The sequence below is a fragment of the Pseudophryne corroboree genome, unplaced genomic scaffold (assembly GCF_028390025.1).
Source record: "Pseudophryne corroboree isolate aPseCor3 unplaced genomic scaffold, aPseCor3.hap2 scaffold_822, whole genome shotgun sequence".
Taxonomy (NCBI): domain Eukaryota; kingdom Metazoa; phylum Chordata; class Amphibia; order Anura; family Myobatrachidae; genus Pseudophryne; species Pseudophryne corroboree.
Window position 1 is genome coordinate 222192 of NW_026970401.1, and position 19185 is coordinate 241376.

Here is a 19185-nt window from a genome sequence, read left to right on the forward strand (position 1 = left end):
CATATCAGAAGCCAGTGGGAGTGTCATCCTTTGGCTGATGAAGATTTTTCTCTACATGGCTCAGTGACTTTTGTCTCAAATCAAGCAATATGACATAACTAAGATATGCAAGGGCAAATTAATCAGTTATTATATTGCTGCTCAAACATAGAGGGCACTAGGTGTTACTAGAAGAAGAAGAAGATATGTGCTCCCCTCTCATTAGTGCACACTGAAGTAAAAAAAAATGGAGAATTTCTAAAGACCAGAGCACAAGTAATGGATCTCTGCATTCTTATTGCATCTTTTCTTATTTCCAAATATTTGACATACTTCTGATTTGATAAGTTTAAAAATGAGTTTAAACAAAGGACACCACTGAAGATGATGGAATTTATATGAATTTTAAATGAAGATTTGCAATACTCATACATTGAATGAAAATGGAGCTTTGAACAAAAGGAAAATAAACAATGTTAGCTCCCACGAGATATGAACTCAGATTACTAGATTCAAAGTCCAGGGTGCTAACAATTACACCATGGAACCCTCACCTGAGCAATGGCATCTACTGAAGTGCGCTCATCTTTTAAATGCAAAGAAAAGAAATTCAATACTTTATATATATTATTTCAAGTTTCTAATAAGCTCAGGGATGCAATAGGTATTATGTAGAATATTTGTCCAAACCCAATGATAATATATAAAAAGTAACCTATTTTTTAAAGGAGAAGATAGATACTAGAAACCTAAATGCATAGGACCAATTTCAGTTGGAGCATCACCCCTTATGTTATCCTAGCATTGAATTGACAGTTTTTCTGTATTTCCATATTTGCATATCAGCCACTTATAATTGTTTCAAGCTTTATAACAGAGGACTGCCTTTTTTATAGACCAAGGATGAACGTCTCTTGTGAGTTAAGTCTGATAATGACATCACAATTTGTAAATTAAGCTATAGTATGATTACAGAGTGTAGACTGAATAAAAAGTGCTTTCCTATGGATTGAAGTTTGTATTTTCTTAAGCTTTGCATTCCAAAATGGGCTAGCATTCTTTATTTCCAATGGGCACATTAAGCTACTTCCCCAATATATATTTTTTTGTGTTAAAAGTTATTCATACACAACTTGGTAAAACATACTAAATTTAATACATAATGGATTACATCCTGGGATTATCTTTTTCAACAATCTGTAAATTTACAATTAAAAATTGTGTATTAGATTTTTTAGATTGATTTTGCTTAGATTTGCATTTACTCCTAGTCTAAATTGTCTATTTTTATACTATTACTAGATGCCTTAATCTTTGTTATTATCCTATCTAATATTTATTTTTATTTTGTAATGTGGAAAGAAACTGGAGCATTTTTATGATACCCATGCTTCAAGTGACTCTATGGCTTAAGCTTTTTTTTGAAAAATGAAATGCTATAAAAACAAAATATGATCTGTGCTTTGAGGTACATTTGCCAGTTTTGTGTTTGCTTGCAGTAACATCTGTGGCCGGTTAGCTCAGTTGGTTAGAGCATGGTGCTAATAACGCCAAGGTCACGGGTTCGATCCCCGTATGGGCCATTTGCTTTTCTTGAAGGACAAGAATGGAATAAGCTCATCGTGGAGTGCATGAATACTTGAAAACATCATAGACACATATATCACAAAATCTTTTCAAATACATATCAGAAGCCAGTGGGAGTGTCATCCTTTGGCTGATGAAGATTTTTCTCTACATGGCTCAGTGACTTTTGTCTCAAATCAAGCAATATGACATAACTAAGATATGCAAGGGCAAATTAATCAGTTATTATATTGCTGCTCAAACATAGAGGGCACTAGGTGTTACTAGAAGAAGAAGAAGATATGTGCTCCCTTCTCATTAGTGCACACTGAAGTAAAAAAAATGGAGAATTTCTAAAGACCAGAGCACAAGTAATGGATCTCTGCATTCTTATTGCATCTTTTCTTATTTCCAAATATTTGACATACTTCTGATTTTATAAGTTTAAAAATGAGTTTAAACAAAGGACACCACTGAAGATGATGGAATTTATATGAATTTTAAATGAAGATTTGCAATACTCATACATTGAATGAAAATGGAGCTTTGAACAAAAGGAAAATAAACAATGTTAGCTCCCACGAGATATGAACTCAGATTACTAGATTCAAAGTCCAGGGTGCTAACAATTACACCATGGAACCCTCACCTGAGCAATGGCATCTACTGAAGTGCGCTCATCTTTTAAATGCAAAGAAAAGAAATTCAATACTTTATATATATTATTTCAAGTTTCTAATAAGCTCAGGGATGCAATAGGTATTATGTAGAATATTTGTCCAAACCCAATGATAATATATAAAAAGTAACCTATTTTTTAAAGGAGAAGATAGATACTAGAAACCTAAATGCCTAGGACCAATTTCAGTTGGAGCATCACCCCTTATGTTATCCTAGCATTGAATTGACAGTTTTTCTGTATTTCCATATTTGCATATCAGCCACTTATAATTGTTTCAAGCTTTATAACAGAGGACTGCCTTTTTTATAGACCAAGGATGAACGTCTCTTGTGAGTTAAGTCTGATAATGACATCACAATTTGTAAATTAAGCTATAGTATGATTACAGAGTGTAGACTGAATAAAAAGTGCTTTCCTATGGATTGAAGTTTGTATTTTCTTAAGCTTTGCATTCCAAAATGGGCTAGCATTCTTTATTTCCAATGGGCACATTAAGCTACTTCCCCAATATATATTTTTTTGTGTTAAAAGTTATTCATACACAACTTGGTAAAACATACTAAATTTAATACATAATGGATTACATCCTGGGATTATCTTTTTCAACAATCTGTAAATTTACAATTAAAAATTGTGTATTAGATTTTTTAGATTGATTTTGCTTAGATTTGCATTTACTCCTAGTCTAAATTGTCTATTTTTATACTATTACTAGATGCCTTAATCTTTGTTATTATCCTATCTAATATTTATTTTTATTTTGTAATGTGGAAAGAAACTGGAGCATTTTTATGATACCCATGCTTCAAGTGACTCTATGGCTTAAGCTTTTTTTTGAAAAATGAAATGCTATAAAAACAAAATATGATCTGTGCTTTGAGGTACATTTGCCAGTTTTGTGTTTGCTGGCAGTAATATCTGTGGCCTGTTAGCTCAGTTGGTTAGAGCGTGGTGCTAATAACGCCAAGGTCACGGGTTTGATCCCCGTATGGGCCATTTGCTTTTCTTGAAGGACAAGAATGGAATAAGCTCATCGTGGAGTGCATGAATACTTGAAAACATCATAGACACATATATCACAAAATCTTTTCAAATACATATCAGAAGCCAGTGGGAGTGTCATCCTTTGGCTGATGAAGATTTTTCTCTACATGGCCCAGTGACTTTTGTCTCAAATCAAGCAATATGGCATAACTAAGATATGCAAGGGCAAATTAATCAGTTATTATATTGCTGCTCAAACATAGAGGGCACTAGGTGTTACTAGAAGAAGAAGAAGATATGAGCTCCCCTCTCATTAGTGCACACTGAAGTAAAAAAAATGGAGAATTTCTAAAGACCAGAGCACAAGTAATGGATCTCTGCATTCTTATTGCATCTTTTCTTATTTCCAAATATTTGACATACTTCTGATTTGATAAGTTTAAAAATGAGTTTAAACAAAGGACACCACTGAAGATGATGGAATTTATATGAATTTTAAATGAAGATTTGCAATACTCATACATTGAATGAAAATGGAGCTTTGAACAAAAGGAAAATAAACAATGTTAGCTCCCACGAGATATGAACTCAGATTACTAGATTCAAAGTCCAGGGTGCTAACAATTACACCATGGAATCCTCACCTGAGCAATGGCATCTACTGAAGTGCACTCATCTTTTAAATGCAAAGAAAAGAAATTCAATACTTTATATATATTATTTCAAGTTTCTAATAAGCTCAGGGATGCAATAGGTATTATGTAGAATATTTGTCCAAACCCAATGATAATATATTAAAAGTAACCTATTTTTTTAAAGGAGAAGATAGATACTAGAAACCTAAATGCCTAGGACCAATTTCAGTTGGAGCATCACCCCTTATGTTATCCTAGCATTGAATTGACAGTTTTTCTGTATTTCCATATTTGCATATCAGCCACTTACAATTGTTTCAAGCTTTATAACAGAGGACTGCCTTTTTTATAGACCAAGGATGAAAGTCTCTTGTGAGTTAAGTCTGATAATGACATCACAATTTGTAAATTAAGCTATAGTATGATTACAGAGTGTAGACTGAATAAAAAGTGCTTTCCTATGGATTGAAGTTTGTATTTTCTTAAGCTTTGCATTCCAAAATGGGCTAGCATTCTTTATTTCCAATGGGCACATTAAGCTACTTCCCCAATATATATTTTTTTGTGTTAAAAGTTATTCATACACAACTTGGTAAAACATACTAAATTTAATACATAATGGATTACATCCTGGGATTATCTTTTTCAACAATCTGTAAATTTACAATTAAAAATTGTGTATTAGATTTTTTAGATTGATTTTGCTTAGATTTGCATATACTCCTTGTCTAAATTGTCTATTTTTATACTATTAGTAGATGCCTTAATCTTTGTTATTATCCTATCTAATATTTATTTTTATTTTGTAATGTGGAAAGAAACTGGAGCATTTTTATGATACCCATGCTTCAAGTGACTCTATGGCTTAAGCTTTTTTTTGAAAAATGAAATGCTATAAAAACAAAATATGATCTGTGCTTTGAGGTACATTTGCCAGTTTTGTGTTTGCTGGCAGTAATATGTGTGGCCTGTTAGCTCAGTTGTTTAGAGCGTGGTGCTAATAACGCCAAGGTCATGGGTTCGATCCCCGTATGGGCCATTTGCTTTTCTTGAAGGACAAGAATGGAATAAGCTCATCGTGGAGTGCATGAATACTTGAAAACATCATAGACACATATATCACAAAATCTTTTCAAATACATATCAGAAGCCAGTGGGAGTGTCATCCTTTGGCTGATGAAGATTTTTCTCTACATGGCTCAGTGACTTTTGTCTCAAATCAAGCAATATGACATAACTAAGATATGCAAGGGCAAATTAATCAGTTATTATATTGCTGCTCAAACATAGAGGGCACTAGGTGTTACTAGAAGAAGAAGATATGTGCTCCCCTCTCATTAGTGCACACTGAAGTAAAAAAAAAATGGAGAATTTCTAAAGACCAGAGCACAAGTAATGGATCTCTGCATTCTTATTGCATCTTTTCTTATTTCCAAATATTTGACATACTTCTGATTTGATAAGTTTAAAAATGAGTTTAAACAAAGGACACCACTGAAGATGATGGAATTTATATGAATTTTAAATGAAGATTTGCAATACTCATACATTGAATGAAAATGGAGCTTTGAACAAAAGGAAAATAAACAATGTTAGCTCCCACGAGATATGAACTCAGATTACTAGATTCAAAGTCCAGGGTGCTAGCAATTACACAATGGAACCCTCACCTGAGCAATGGCATCTACTGAAGTGCGCTCATCTTTTAAATGCAAAGAAAAGAAATTCAATACTTTATATATATTATTTCAAGTTTCTAATAAGCTCAGGGATGCAATAGGTATTATGTAGAATATTTGTCCAAACCCAATGATAATATATAAAAAGTAACCTATTTTTTAAAGGAGAAGATAGATACTAGAAACCTAAATGCCTAGGACCAATTTCAGTTGGAGCATCACCCCTTATGTTATCCTAGCATTGAATTGACAGTTTTTCTGTATTTCCATATTTGCATATCAGCCACTTACAATTGTTTCAAGCTTTATAACAGAGGACTGCCTTTTTTATAGACCAAGGATGAAAGTCTCTTGTGAGTTAAGTCTGATAATGACATCACAATTTGTAAATTAAGCTATAGTATGATTACAGAGTGTAGACTGAATAAAAAGTGCTTTCCTATGGATTGAAGTTTGTATTTTCTTAAGCTTTGCATTCCAAAATGGGCTAGCATTCTTTATTTCCAATGGGCACATTAAGCTACTTCCCCAATATATATTTTTTTGTGTTAAAAGTTATTCATACACAACTTGGTAAAACATACTAAATTTAATACATAATGGATTACATCCTGGGATTATCTTTTTCAACAATCTGTAAATTTACAATTAAAAATTGTGTATTAGATTTTTTAGATTGATTTTGCTTAGATTTGCATATACTCCTTGTCTAAATTGTCTATTTTTATACTATTACTAGATGCCTTAATCTTTGTTATTATCCTATCTAATATTTATTTTTATTTTGTAATGTGGAAAGAAACTGGAGCATTTTTATGATACCCATGCTTCAAGTGACTCTATGGCTTAAGCTTTTTTTTGAAAAATGAAATGCTATAAAAACAAAATATGATCTGTGCTTTGAGGTACATTTGCCAGTTTTGTGTTTGCTTGCAGTAACATCTGTTGCCGGTTAGCTCAGTTGGTTAGAGCATGGTGCTAATAACGCCAAGGTCACAGGTTCGGTCCCCGTATGGGCCATTTGCTTTTCTTGATGGACAAGAATGGAATAAGCTCATCGGTGGAGTGCATGAATACTTGAAAACATCATAGACACATATATCACAAAATCTCTTCAAATACATATCAGAAGCCAGTGGGAGTGTCATCCTTTGGCTGATGAAGATTTTTCTCTACATGGCCCAGTGACTTTTGTCTCAAATCAAGCAATATGACATAACTAAGATATGCAAGGGCAAATTAATCAGTTATTATATTGCTGCTCAAACATAGAGGGCACTAGGTGTTACTAGAAGAAGAAGAAGATATGTGCTCCCCTCTCATTAGTGCACACTGAAGTAAAAAAAAATGGAGAATTTCTAAAGACCAGAGCACAAGTAATGGATCTCTGCATTCTTATTGCATCTTTTCTTATTTCCAAATATTTGACATACTTCTGATTTGATAAGTTTAAAAATGAGTTTAAACAAAGGACACCACTGAAGATGATGGAATTTATATGAATTTTAAATGAAGATTTGCAATACTCATACATTGAATGAAAATGGAGCTTTGAACAAAAGGAAAATAAACAATGTTAGCTCCCACGAGATATGAACTCAGATTACTAGATTCAAAGTCCAGGGTGCTAACAATTACACCATGGAACCCTCACCTGAGCAATGGCATCTACTGAAGTGCGCTCATCTTTTAAATGCAAAGAAAAGAAATTCAATACTTTATATATATTATTTCAAGTTTCTAATAAGCTCAGGGATGCAATAGGTATTATGTAGAATATTTGTCCAAACCCAATGATAATATATAAAAAGTAACCTATTTTTTAAAGGAGAAGATAGATACTAGAAACCTAAATGCCTAGGACCAATTTCAGTTGGAGCATCACCCCTTATGTTATCCTAGCATTGAATTGACAGTTTTTCTGTATTTCCATATTTGCATATCAGCCACTTATAATTGTTTCAAGCTTTATAACAGAGGACTGCCTTTTTTATAGACCAAGGATGAACGTCTCTTGTGAGTTAAGTCTGATAATGACATCACAATTTGTAAATTAAGCTATAGTATGATTACAGAGTGTAGACTGAATAAAAAGTGCTTTCCTATGGATTGAAGTTTGTATTTTCTTAAGCTTTGCATTCCAAAATGGGCTAGCATTCTTTATTTCCAATGGGCACATTAAGCTACTTCCCCAATATATATTTTTTTGTGTTAAAAGTTATTCATACACAACTTGGTAAAACATACTAAATTTAATACATAATGGATTACATCCTGGGATTATCTTTTTCAACAATCTGTAAATTTACAATTAAAAATTGTGTATTAGATTTTTTAGATTGATTTTGCTTAGATTTGCATATACTCCTTGTCTAAATTGTCTATTTTTATACTATTAGTAGATGCCTTAATCTTTGTTATTATCCTATCTAATATTTATTTTTATTTTGTAATGTGGAAAGAAACTGGAGCATTTTTATGATACCCATGCTTCAAGTGACTCTATGGCTTAAGCTTTTTTTTTAAAAATGAAATGCTATAAAAACAAAATATGATCTGTGCTTTGAGGTACATTTGCCAGTTTTGTGTTTGCTTGCAGTAACATCTGTGGCCGGTTAGCTCAGTTGGTTAGAGCATGGTGCTAATAACGCCAAGGTCACGGGTTCGATCCCCGTATGGGCCATTTGCTTTTCTTGAAGGACAAGAATGGAATAAGCTCATCGTGGAGTGCATGAATACTTGAAAACATCATAGACACATATATCACAAAATCTTTTCAAATACATATCAGAAGCCAGTGGGAGTGTCATCCTTTGGCTGATGAAGATTTTTCTCTACATGGCTCAGTGACTTTTGTCTCAAATCAAGCAATATGACATAACTAAGATATGCAAGGGCAAATTAATCAGTTATTATATTGCTGCTCAAACATAGAGGGCACTAGGTGTTACTAGAAGAAGAAGAAGATATGTGCTCCCCTCTCATTAGTGCACACTGAAGTAAAAAAAAATGGAGAATTTCTAAAGACCAGAGCACAAGTAATGGATCTCTGCATTCTTATTGCATCTTTTCTTATTTCCAAATATTTGACATACTTCTGATTTGATAAGTTTAAAAATGAGTTTAAACAAAGGACACCACTGAAGATGATGGAATTTATATGAATTTTAAATGAAGATTTGCAATACTCATACATTGAATGAAAATGGAGCTTTGAACAAAAGGAAAATAAACAATGTTAGCTCCCACGAGATATGAACTCAGATTACTAGATTCAAAGTCCAGGGTGCTAACAATTACACCATGGAACCCTCACCTGAGCAATGGCATCTACTGAAGTGCGCTCATCTTTTAAATGCAAAGAAAAGAAATTCAATACTTTATATATATTATTTCAAGTTTCTAATAAGCTCAGGGATGCAATAGGTATTATGTAGAATATTTGTCCAAACCCAATGATAATATATAAAAAGTAACCTATTTTTTAAAGGAGAAGATAGATACTAGAAACCTAAATGCCTAGGACCAATTTCAGTTGGAGCATCACCCCTTATGTTATCCTAGCATTGAATTGACAGTTTTTCTGTATTTCCATATTTGCATATCAGCCACTTATAATTGTTTCAAGCTTTATAACAGAGGACTGCCTTTTTTATAGACCAAGGATGAACGTCTCTTGTGAGTTAAGTCTGATAATGACATCACAATTTGTAAATTAAGCTATAGTATGATTACAGAGTGTAGACTGAATAAAAAGTGCTTTCCTATGGATTGAAGTTTGTATTTTCTTAAGCTTTGCATTCCAAAATGGGCTAGCATTCTTTATTTCCAATGGGCACATTAAGCTACTTCCCCAATATATATTTTTTTGTGTTAAAAGTTATTCATACACAACTTGGTAAAACATACTAAATTTAATACATAATGGATTACATCCTGGGATTATCTTTTTCAACAATCTGTAAATTTACAATTAAAAATTGTGTATTAGATTTTTTAGATTGATTTTGCTTAGATTTGCATTTACTCCTAGTCTAAATTGTCTATTTTTATACTATTACTAGATGCCTTAATCTTTGTTATTATCCTATCTAATATTTATTTTTATTTTGTAATGTGGAAAGAAACTGGAGCATTTTTATGATACCCATGCTTCAAGTGACTCTATGGCTTAAGCTTTTTTTTGAAAAATGAAATGCTATAAAAACAAAATATGATCTGTGCTTTGAGGTACATTTGCCAGTTTTGTGTTTGCTTGCAGTAACATCTGTGGCCGGTTAGCTCAGTTGGTTAGAGCATGGTGCTAATAACGCCAAGGTCACGGGTTCGATCCCCGTATGGGCCATTTGCTTTTCTTGAAGGACAAGAATGGAATAAGCTCATCGTGGAGTGCATGAATACTTGAAAACATCATAGACACATATATCACAAAATCTTTTCAAATACATATCAGAAGCCAGTGGGAGTGTCATCCTTTGGCTGATGAAGATTTTTCTCTACATGGCTCAGTGACTTTTGTCTCAAATCAAGCAATATGACATAACTAAGATATGCAAGGGCAAATTAATCAGTTATTATATTGCTGCTCAAACATAGAGGGCACTAGGTGTTACTAGAAGAAGAAGAAGATATGTGCTCCCTTCTCATTAGTGCACACTGAAGTAAAAAAAATGGAGAATTTCTAAAGACCAGAGCACAAGTAATGGATCTCTGCATTCTTATTGCATCTTTTCTTATTTCCAAATATTTGACATACTTCTGATTTTATAAGTTTAAAAATGAGTTTAAACAAAGGACACCACTGAAGATGATGGAATTTATATGAATTTTAAATGAAGATTTGCAATACTCATACATTGAATGAAAATGGAGCTTTGAACAAAAGGAAAATAAACAATGTTAGCTCCCACGAGATATGAACTCAGATTACTAGATTCAAAGTCCAGGGTGCTAACAATTACACCATGGAACCCTCACCTGAGCAATGGCATCTACTGAAGTGCGCTCATCTTTTAAATGCAAAGAAAAGAAATTCAATACTTTATATATATTATTTCAAGTTTCTAATAAGCTCAGGGATGCAATAGGTATTATGTAGAATATTTGTCCAAACCCAATGATAATATATAAAAAGTAACCTATTTTTTAAAGGAGAAGATAGATACTAGAAACCTAAATGCCTAGGACCAATTTCAGTTGGAGCATCACCCCTTATGTTATCCTAGCATTGAATTGACAGTTTTTCTGTATTTCCATATTTGCATATCAGCCACTTATAATTGTTTCAAGCTTTATAACAGAGGACTGCCTTTTTTATAGACCAAGGATGAACGTCTCTTGTGAGTTAAGTCTGATAATGACATCACAATTTGTAAATTAAGCTATAGTATGATTACAGAGTGTAGACTGAATAAAAAGTGCTTTCCTATGGATTGAAGTTTGTATTTTCTTAAGCTTTGCATTCCAAAATGGGCTAGCATTCTTTATTTCCAATGGGCACATTAAGCTACTTCCCCAATATATATTTTTTTGTGTTAAAAGTTATTCATACACAACTTGGTAAAACATACTAAATTTAATACATAATGGATTACATCCTGGGATTATCTTTTTCAACAATCTGTAAATTTACAATTAAAAATTGTGTATTAGATTTTTTAGATTGATTTTGCTTAGATTTGCATTTACTCTTAGTCTAAATTGTCTATTTTTATACTATTACTAGATGCCTTAATCTTTGTTATTATCCTATCTAATATTTATTTTTATTTTGTAATGTGGAAAGAAACTGGAGCATTTTTATGATACCCATGCTTCAAGTGACTCTATGGCTTAAGCTTTTTTTTGAAAAATGAAATGCTATAAAAACAAAATATGATCTGTGCTTTGAGGTACATTTGCCAGTTTTGTGTTTGCTGGCAGTAATATCTGTGGCCTGTTAGCTCAGTTGGTTAGAGCGTGGTGCTAATAACGCCAAGGTCACGGGTTTGATCCCCGTATGGGCCATTTGCTTTTCTTGAAGGACAAGAATGGAATAAGCTCATCGTGGAGTGCATGAATACTTGAAAACATCATAGACACATATATCACAAAATCTTTTCAAATACATATCAGAAGCCAGTGGGAGTGTCATCCTTTGGCTGATGAAGATTTTTCTCTACATGGCCCAGTGACTTTTGTCTCAAATCAAGCAATATGGCATAACTAAGATATGCAAGGGCAAATTAATCAGTTATTATATTGCTGCTCAAACATAGAGGGCACTAGGTGTTACTAGAAGAAGAAGAAGATATGAGCTCCCCTCTCATTAGTGCACACTGAAGTAAAAAAAATGGAGAATTTCTAAAGACCAGAGCACAAGTAATGGATCTCTGCATTCTTATTGCATCTTTTCTTATTTCCAAATATTTGACATACTTCTGATTTGATAAGTTTAAAAATGAGTTTAAACAAAGGACACCACTGAAGATGATGGAATTTATATGAATTTTAAATGAAGATTTGCAATACTCATACATTGAATGAAAATGGAGCTTTGAACAAAAGGAAAATAAACAATGTTAGCTCCCACGAGATATGAACTCAGATTACTAGATTCAAAGTCCAGGGTGCTAACAATTACACCATGGAATCCTCACCTGAGCAATGGCATCTACTGAAGTGCACTCATCTTTTAAATGCAAAGAAAAGAAATTCAATACTTTATATATATTATTTCAAGTTTCTAATAAGCTCAGGGATGCAATAGGTATTATGTAGAATATTTGTCCAAACCCAATGATAATATATTAAAAGTAACCTATTTTTTTAAAGGAGAAGATAGATACTAGAAACCTAAATGCCTAGGACCAATTTCAGTTGGAGCATCACCCCTTATGTTATCCTAGCATTGAATTGACAGTTTTTCTGTATTTCCATATTTGCATATCAGCCACTTACAATTGTTTCAAGCTTTATAACAGAGGACTGCCTTTTTTATAGACCAAGGATGAAAGTCTCTTGTGAGTTAAGTCTGATAATGACATCACAATTTGTAAATTAAGCTATAGTATGATTACAGAGTGTAGACTGAATAAAAAGTGCTTTCCTATGGATTGAAGTTTGTATTTTCTTAAGCTTTGCATTCCAAAATGGGCTAGCATTCTTTATTTCCAATGGGCACATTAAGCTACTTCCCCAATATATATTTTTTTGTGTTAAAAGTTATTCATACACAACTTGGTAAAACATACTAAATTTAATACATAATGGATTACATCCTGGGATTATCTTTTTCAACAATCTGTAAATTTACAATTAAAAATTGTGTATTAGATTTTTTAGATTGATTTTGCTTAGATTTGCATATACTCCTTGTCTAAATTGTCTATTTTTATACTATTAGTAGATGCCTTAATCTTTGTTATTATCCTATCTAATATTTATTTTTATTTTGTAATGTGGAAAGAAACTGGAGCATTTTTATGATACCCATGCTTCAAGTGACTCTATGGCTTAAGCTTTTTTTTGAAAAATGAAATGCTATAAAAACAAAATATGATCTGTGCTTTGAGGTACATTTGCCAGTTTTGTGTTTGCTGGCAGTAATATGTGTGGCCTGTTAGCTCAGTTGTTTAGAGCGTGGTGCTAATAACGCCAAGGTCATGGGTTCGATCCCCGTATGGGCCATTTGCTTTTCTTGAAGGACAAGAATGGAATAAGCTCATCGTGGAGTGCATGAATACTTGAAAACATCATAGACACATATATCACAAAATCTTTTCAAATACATATCAGAAGCTAGTGGGAGTGTCATCCTTTGGCTGATGAAGATTTTTCTCTACATGGCCCAGTGACTTTTGTCTCAAATCAAGCAATATGACATAACTAAGATATGCAAGGGCAAATTAATCAGTTATTATATTGCTGCTCAAACATAGAGGGCACTAGGTGTTACTAGAAGAAGAAGAAGATATGTGCTCCCCTCTCATTAGTGCACACTGAAGTAAAAAAAAATGGAGAATTTCTAAAGACCAGAGCACAAGTAATGGATCTCTGCATTCTTATTGCATCTTTTCTTATTTCCAAATATTTGACATACTTCTGATTTGATAAGTTTAAAAATGAGTTTAAACAAAGGACACCACTGAAGATGATGGAATTTATATGAATTTTAAATGAAGATTTGCAATACTCATACATTGAATGAAAATGGAGCTTTGAACAAAAGGAAAATAAACAATGTTAGCTCCCACGAGATATGAACTCAGATTACTAGATTCAAAGTCCAGGGTGCTAACAATTACACCATGGAACCCTCACCTGAGCAATGGCATCTACTGAAGTGCGCTCATCTTTTAAATGCAAAGAAAAGAAATTCAATACTTTATATATATTATTTCAAGTTTCTAATAAGCTCAGGGATGCAATAGGTATTATGTAGAATATTTGTCCAAACCCAATGATAATATATAAAAAGTAACCTATTTTTTAAAGGAGAAGATAGATACTAGAAACCTAAATGCCTAGGACCAATTTCAGTTGGAGCATCACCCCTTATGTTATCCTAGCATTGAATTGACAGTTTTTCTGTATTTCCATATTTGCATATCAGCCACTTATAATTGTTTCAAGCTTTATAACAGAGGACTGCCTTTTTTATAGACCAAGGATGAACGTCTCTTGTGAGTTAAGTCTGATAATGACATCACAATTTGTAAATTAAGCTATAGTATGATTACAGAGTGTAGACTGAATAAAAAGTGCTTTCCTATGGATTGAAGTTTGTATTTTCTTAAGCTTTGCATTCCAAAATGGGCTAGCATTCTTTATTTCCAATGGGCACATTAAGCTACTTCCCCAATATATATTTTTTTGTGTTAAAAGTTATTCATACACAACTTGGTAAAACATACTAAATTTAATACATAATGGATTACATCCTGGGATTATCTTTTTCAACAATCTGTAAATTTACAATTAAAAATTGTGTATTAGATTTTTTAGATTGATTTTGCTTAGATTTGCATTTACTCCTAGTCTAAATTGTCTATTTTTATACTATTACTAGATGCCTTAATCTTTGTTATTATCCTATCTAATATTTATTTTTATTTTGTAATGTGGAAAGAAACTGGAGCATTTTTATGATACCCATGCTTCAAGTGACTCTATGGCTTAAGCTTTTTTTTGAAAAATGAAATGCTATAAAAACAAAATATGATCTGTGCTTTGAGGTACATTTGCCAGTTTTGTGTTTGCTGGCAGTAATATCTGTGGCCTGTTAGCTCAGTTGGTTAGAGCGTGGTGCTAATAACGCCAAGGTCACGGGTTCGATCCCCGTATGGGCCATTTGCTTTTCTTGAAGGACAAGAATGGAATAAGCTCATCGTGGAGTGCATGAATACTTGAAAACATCATAGACACATATATCACAAAATCTTTTCAAATACATATCAGAAGCCAGTGGGAGTGTCATCCTTTGGCTGATGAAGATTTTTCTCTACATGGCCCAGTGACTTTTGTCTCAAATCAAGCAATATGGCATAACTAAGATATGCAAGGGCAAATTAATCAGTTATTATATTGCTGCTCAAACATAGAGGGCACTAGGTGTTACTAGAAGAAGAAGAAGATATGAGCTCCCCTCTCATTAGTGCACACTGAAGTAAAAAAAATGGAGAATTTCTAAAGACCAGAGCACAAGTAATGGATCTCTGCATTCTTATTGCATCTTTTCTTATTTCCAAATATTTGACATACTTCTGATTTTATAAGTTTAAAAATGAGTTTAAACAAAGGACACCACTGAAGATGATGGAATTTATATGAATTTTAAATGAAGATTTGCAATACTCATACATTGAATGAAAATGGAGCTTTGAACAAAAGGAAAATAAACAATGTTAGCTCCCACGAGATATGAACTCAGATTACTAGATTCAAAGTCCAGGGTGCTAACAATTACACCATGGAACCCTCACCTGAGCAATGGCATCTACTGAAGTGCACTCATCTTTTAAATGCAAAGAAAAGAAATTCAATACTTTATATATATTATTTCAAGTTTCTAATAAGCTCAGGGATGCAATAGGTATTATGTAGAATATTTGTCCAAACCCAATGATAATATATAAAAAGTAACCTATTTTTTTAAAGGAGAAGATAGATACTAGAAACCTAAATGCCTAGGACCAATTTCAGTTGGAGCATCACCCCTTATGTTATCCTAGCATTGAATTGACAGTTTTTCTGTATTTCCATATTTGCATATCAACCACTTACAATTGTTTCAAGCTTTATAACAGAGGACTGCCTTTTTTATAGACCAAGGATGAAAGTCTCTTGTGAGTTAAGTCTGATAATGACATCACAATTTGTAAATTAAGCTATAGTATGATTACAGAGTGTAGACTGATTAAAAAGTGCTTTCCTATGGATTGAAGTTTGTATTTTCTTAAGCTTTGCATTCCAAAATGGGCTAGCATTCTTTATTTCCAATGGGCACATTAAGCTACTTCCCCAATATATATTTTTTTGTGTTAAAAGTTATTCATACACAACTTGGTAAAACATACTAAATTTAATACATAATGGATTACATCCTGGGATTATCTTTTTCAACAATCTGTAAATTTACAATTAAAAATTGTGTATTAGATTTTTTAGATTGATTTTGCTTAGATTTGCATTTACTCCTAGTCTAAATTGTCTATTTTTATACTATTACTAGATGCCTTAATCTTTGTTATTATCCTATCTAATATTTATTTTTATTTTGTAATGTGGAAAGAAACTGGAGCATTTTTATGATACCCATGCTTCAAGTGACTCTATGGCTTAAGCTTTTTTTTGAAAAATGAAATGCTATAAAAACAAAATATGATCTGTGCTTTGAGGTACATTTGCCAGTTTTGTGTTTGCTGGCAGTAATATCTGTGGCCTGTTAGCTCAGTTGGTTAGAGCGTGGTGCTAATAACGCCAAGGTCACGGGTTCGATCCCCGTATGGGCCATTTGCTTTTCTTGAAGGACAAGAATGGAATAAGCTCATCGTGGAGTGCATGAATACTTGAAAACATCATAGACACATATATCACAAAATCTTTTCAAATACATATCAGAAGCCAGTGGGAGTGTCATCCTTTGGCTGATGAAGATTTTTCTCTACATGGCCCAGTGACTTTTGTCTCAAATCAAGCAATATGGCATAACTAAGATATGCAAGGGCAAATTAATCAGTTATTATATTGCTGCTCAAACATAGAGGGCACTAGGTGTTACTAGAAGAAGAAGAAGATATGAGCTCCCCTCTCATTAGTGCACACTGAAGTAAAAAAAATGGAGAATTTCTAAAGACCAGAGCACAAGTAATGGATCTCTGCATTCTTATTGCATCTTTTCTTATTTCCAAATATTTGACATACTTCTGATTTGATAAGTTTAAAAATGAGTTTAAACAAAGGACACCACTGAAGATGATGGAATTTATATGAATTTTAAATGAAGATTTGCAATACTCATACATTGAATGAAAATGGAGCTTTGAACAAAAGGAAAATAAACAATGTTAGCTCCCACGAGATATGAACTCAGATTACTAGATTCAAAGTCCAGGGTGCTAACAATTACACCATGGAACCCTCACCTGAGCAATGGCATCTACTGAAGTGCACTCATCTTTTAAATGCAAAGAAAAGAAATTCAATACTTTATATATATTATTTCAAGTTTCTAATAAGCTCAGGGATGCAATAGGTATTATGTAGAATATTTGTCCAAACCCAATGATAATATATAAAAAGTAACCTATTTTTTTAAAGGAGAAGATAGATACTAGAAACCTAAATGCCTAGGACCAATTTCAGTTGGAGCATCACCCCTTATGTTATCCTAGCATTGAATTGACAGTTTTTCTGTATTTCCATATTTGCATATCAACCACTTACAATTGTTTCAAGCTTTATAACAGAGGACTGCCTTTTTTATAGACCAAGGATGAAAGTCTCTTGTGAGTTAAGTCTGATAATGACATCACAATTTGTAAATTAAGCTATAGTATGATTACAGAGTGTAGACTGATTAAAAAGTGCTTTCCTATGGATTGAAGTTTGTATTTTCTTAAGCTTTGCATTCCAAAATGGGCTAGCATTCTTTATTTCCAATGGGCACATTAAGCTACTTCCCCAATATATATTTTTTTGTGTTAAAAGTTATTCATACACAACTTGGTAAAACATACTAAATTTAATACATAATGGATTACATCCTGGGATTATCTTTTTCAACAATCTGTAAATTTACAATTAAAAATTGTGTATTAGATTTTTTAGATTGATTTTGCTTAGATTTGCATATACTCCTTGTCTAAATTGTCTATTTTTATACTATTAGTAGATGCCTTAATCTTTGTTATTATCCTATCTAATATTTATTTTTATTTTGTAATGTGGAAAGAAACTGGAGCATTTTTATGATACCCATGCTTCAAGTGACTCTATGGCTTAAGCTTTTTTTTGAAAAATGAAATGCTATAAAAACAAAATATGATCTGTGCTTTGAGGTACATTTGCCAGTTTTGTGTTTGCTTGCAGTAACATCTGTGGCCTGTTAGCTCAGTTGGTTAGAGCATGGTGCTAATAACACCAAGGTCACGGGTTCGATCCCCGTATGGGCCATTTGCTTTTCTTGATGGACAAGAATGGAATAAGCTCATCGGTGGAGTGCATGAATACTTGAAAACATCATAGACACATATATCACAAAATCTCTTCAAATACATATCAGAAGCCAGTGGGAGTGTCATCCTTTGGCTGATGAAGATTTTTCTCTACATGGCTCAGTGACTTTTGTCTCAAATCAAGCAATATGACATAACTAAGATATGCAAGGGCAAATTAATCAGTTATTATATTGCTGCTCAAACATAGAGGGCACTAGGTGTTACTAGAAGAAGAAGAAGATATGTGCTCCCCTCTCATTAGTGCACACTGAAGTAAAAAAAAATGGAGAATTTCTAAAGACCAGAGGACAAGTAATGGATCTCTGCATTCTTATTGCATCTTTTCTTATTTCCAAATATTTGACATACTTCTGATTTGATAAGTTTAAAAATTAGTTTAAACAAAGGACACCACTGAAGATGATGGAATTTATATGAATTTTAAATGAAGATTTGCAATACTCATACATTGAATGAAAATGGAGCTTTGAACAAAAGGAAAATAAACAATGTTAGCTCCCACGAGATATGAACTCAGATTACTAGATTCAAAGTCCAGGGTGCTAGCAATTACACCATGGAACCCTCACCTGAGCAATGGCATCTACTGAAGTGCGCTCATCTTTTAAATGCAAAGAAAAGAAATTCAATACTTTATATATATTATTTCAAGTTTCTAATAAGCTCAGGGATGCAATAGGTATTATGTAGAATATTTGTCCAAACCCAATGATAATATATAAAAAGTAACCTATTTTTTAAAGGAGAAGATAGATACTAGAAACCTAAATGCCTAGGACCAATTTCAGTTGGAGCATCACCCCTTATGTTATCCTAGCATTGAATTGACAGTTTTTCTGTATTTCCATATTTGCATATCAGCCACTTACAATTGTTTCAAGCTTTATAACAGAGGACTGCCTTTTTTATAGACCAAGGATGAAAGTCTCTTGTGAGTTAAG

General features: G+C 32.8%; 10 non-coding genes across 10 annotated transcripts; all 10 read left to right on the forward strand.

Moving 5' to 3' along the window:
• Window positions 1-1488: 1488 nt before the first annotated feature.
• TRNAI-AAU (transfer RNA isoleucine (anticodon AAU)) lies at window positions 1489-1562 on the forward strand. Its single transcript has one exon. It is a non-coding gene; the product is annotated as a tRNA-Ile (tRNA).
• A 1587-nt stretch (window positions 1563-3149) lies between these two features.
• TRNAI-AAU (transfer RNA isoleucine (anticodon AAU)) lies at window positions 3150-3223 on the forward strand. The gene has a single exon. It is a non-coding gene; the product is annotated as a tRNA-Ile (tRNA).
• A 1588-nt stretch (window positions 3224-4811) lies between these two features.
• TRNAI-AAU (transfer RNA isoleucine (anticodon AAU)) lies at window positions 4812-4885 on the forward strand. The gene has a single exon. It is a non-coding gene; the product is annotated as a tRNA-Ile (tRNA).
• A 3249-nt stretch (window positions 4886-8134) lies between these two features.
• On the forward strand, window positions 8135-8208 carry TRNAI-AAU (transfer RNA isoleucine (anticodon AAU)). The gene has a single exon. It is a non-coding gene; the product is annotated as a tRNA-Ile (tRNA).
• A 1588-nt stretch (window positions 8209-9796) lies between these two features.
• TRNAI-AAU (transfer RNA isoleucine (anticodon AAU)) lies at window positions 9797-9870 on the forward strand. The gene has a single exon. It is a non-coding gene; the product is annotated as a tRNA-Ile (tRNA).
• Window positions 9871-11457: 1587 nt separating this feature from the next.
• TRNAI-AAU (transfer RNA isoleucine (anticodon AAU)) lies at window positions 11458-11531 on the forward strand. Its single transcript has one exon. It is a non-coding gene; the product is annotated as a tRNA-Ile (tRNA).
• Window positions 11532-13119: 1588 nt separating this feature from the next.
• On the forward strand, window positions 13120-13193 carry TRNAI-AAU (transfer RNA isoleucine (anticodon AAU)). The gene has a single exon. It is a non-coding gene; the product is annotated as a tRNA-Ile (tRNA).
• Window positions 13194-14781: 1588 nt separating this feature from the next.
• Window positions 14782-14855, forward strand: TRNAI-AAU (transfer RNA isoleucine (anticodon AAU)). Its single transcript has one exon. It is a non-coding gene; the product is annotated as a tRNA-Ile (tRNA).
• A 1588-nt stretch (window positions 14856-16443) lies between these two features.
• Window positions 16444-16517, forward strand: TRNAI-AAU (transfer RNA isoleucine (anticodon AAU)). The gene has a single exon. It is a non-coding gene; the product is annotated as a tRNA-Ile (tRNA).
• Window positions 16518-18105: 1588 nt separating this feature from the next.
• On the forward strand, window positions 18106-18179 carry TRNAI-AAU (transfer RNA isoleucine (anticodon AAU)). Its single transcript has one exon. It is a non-coding gene; the product is annotated as a tRNA-Ile (tRNA).
• Window positions 18180-19185: the final 1006 nt, after the last annotated feature.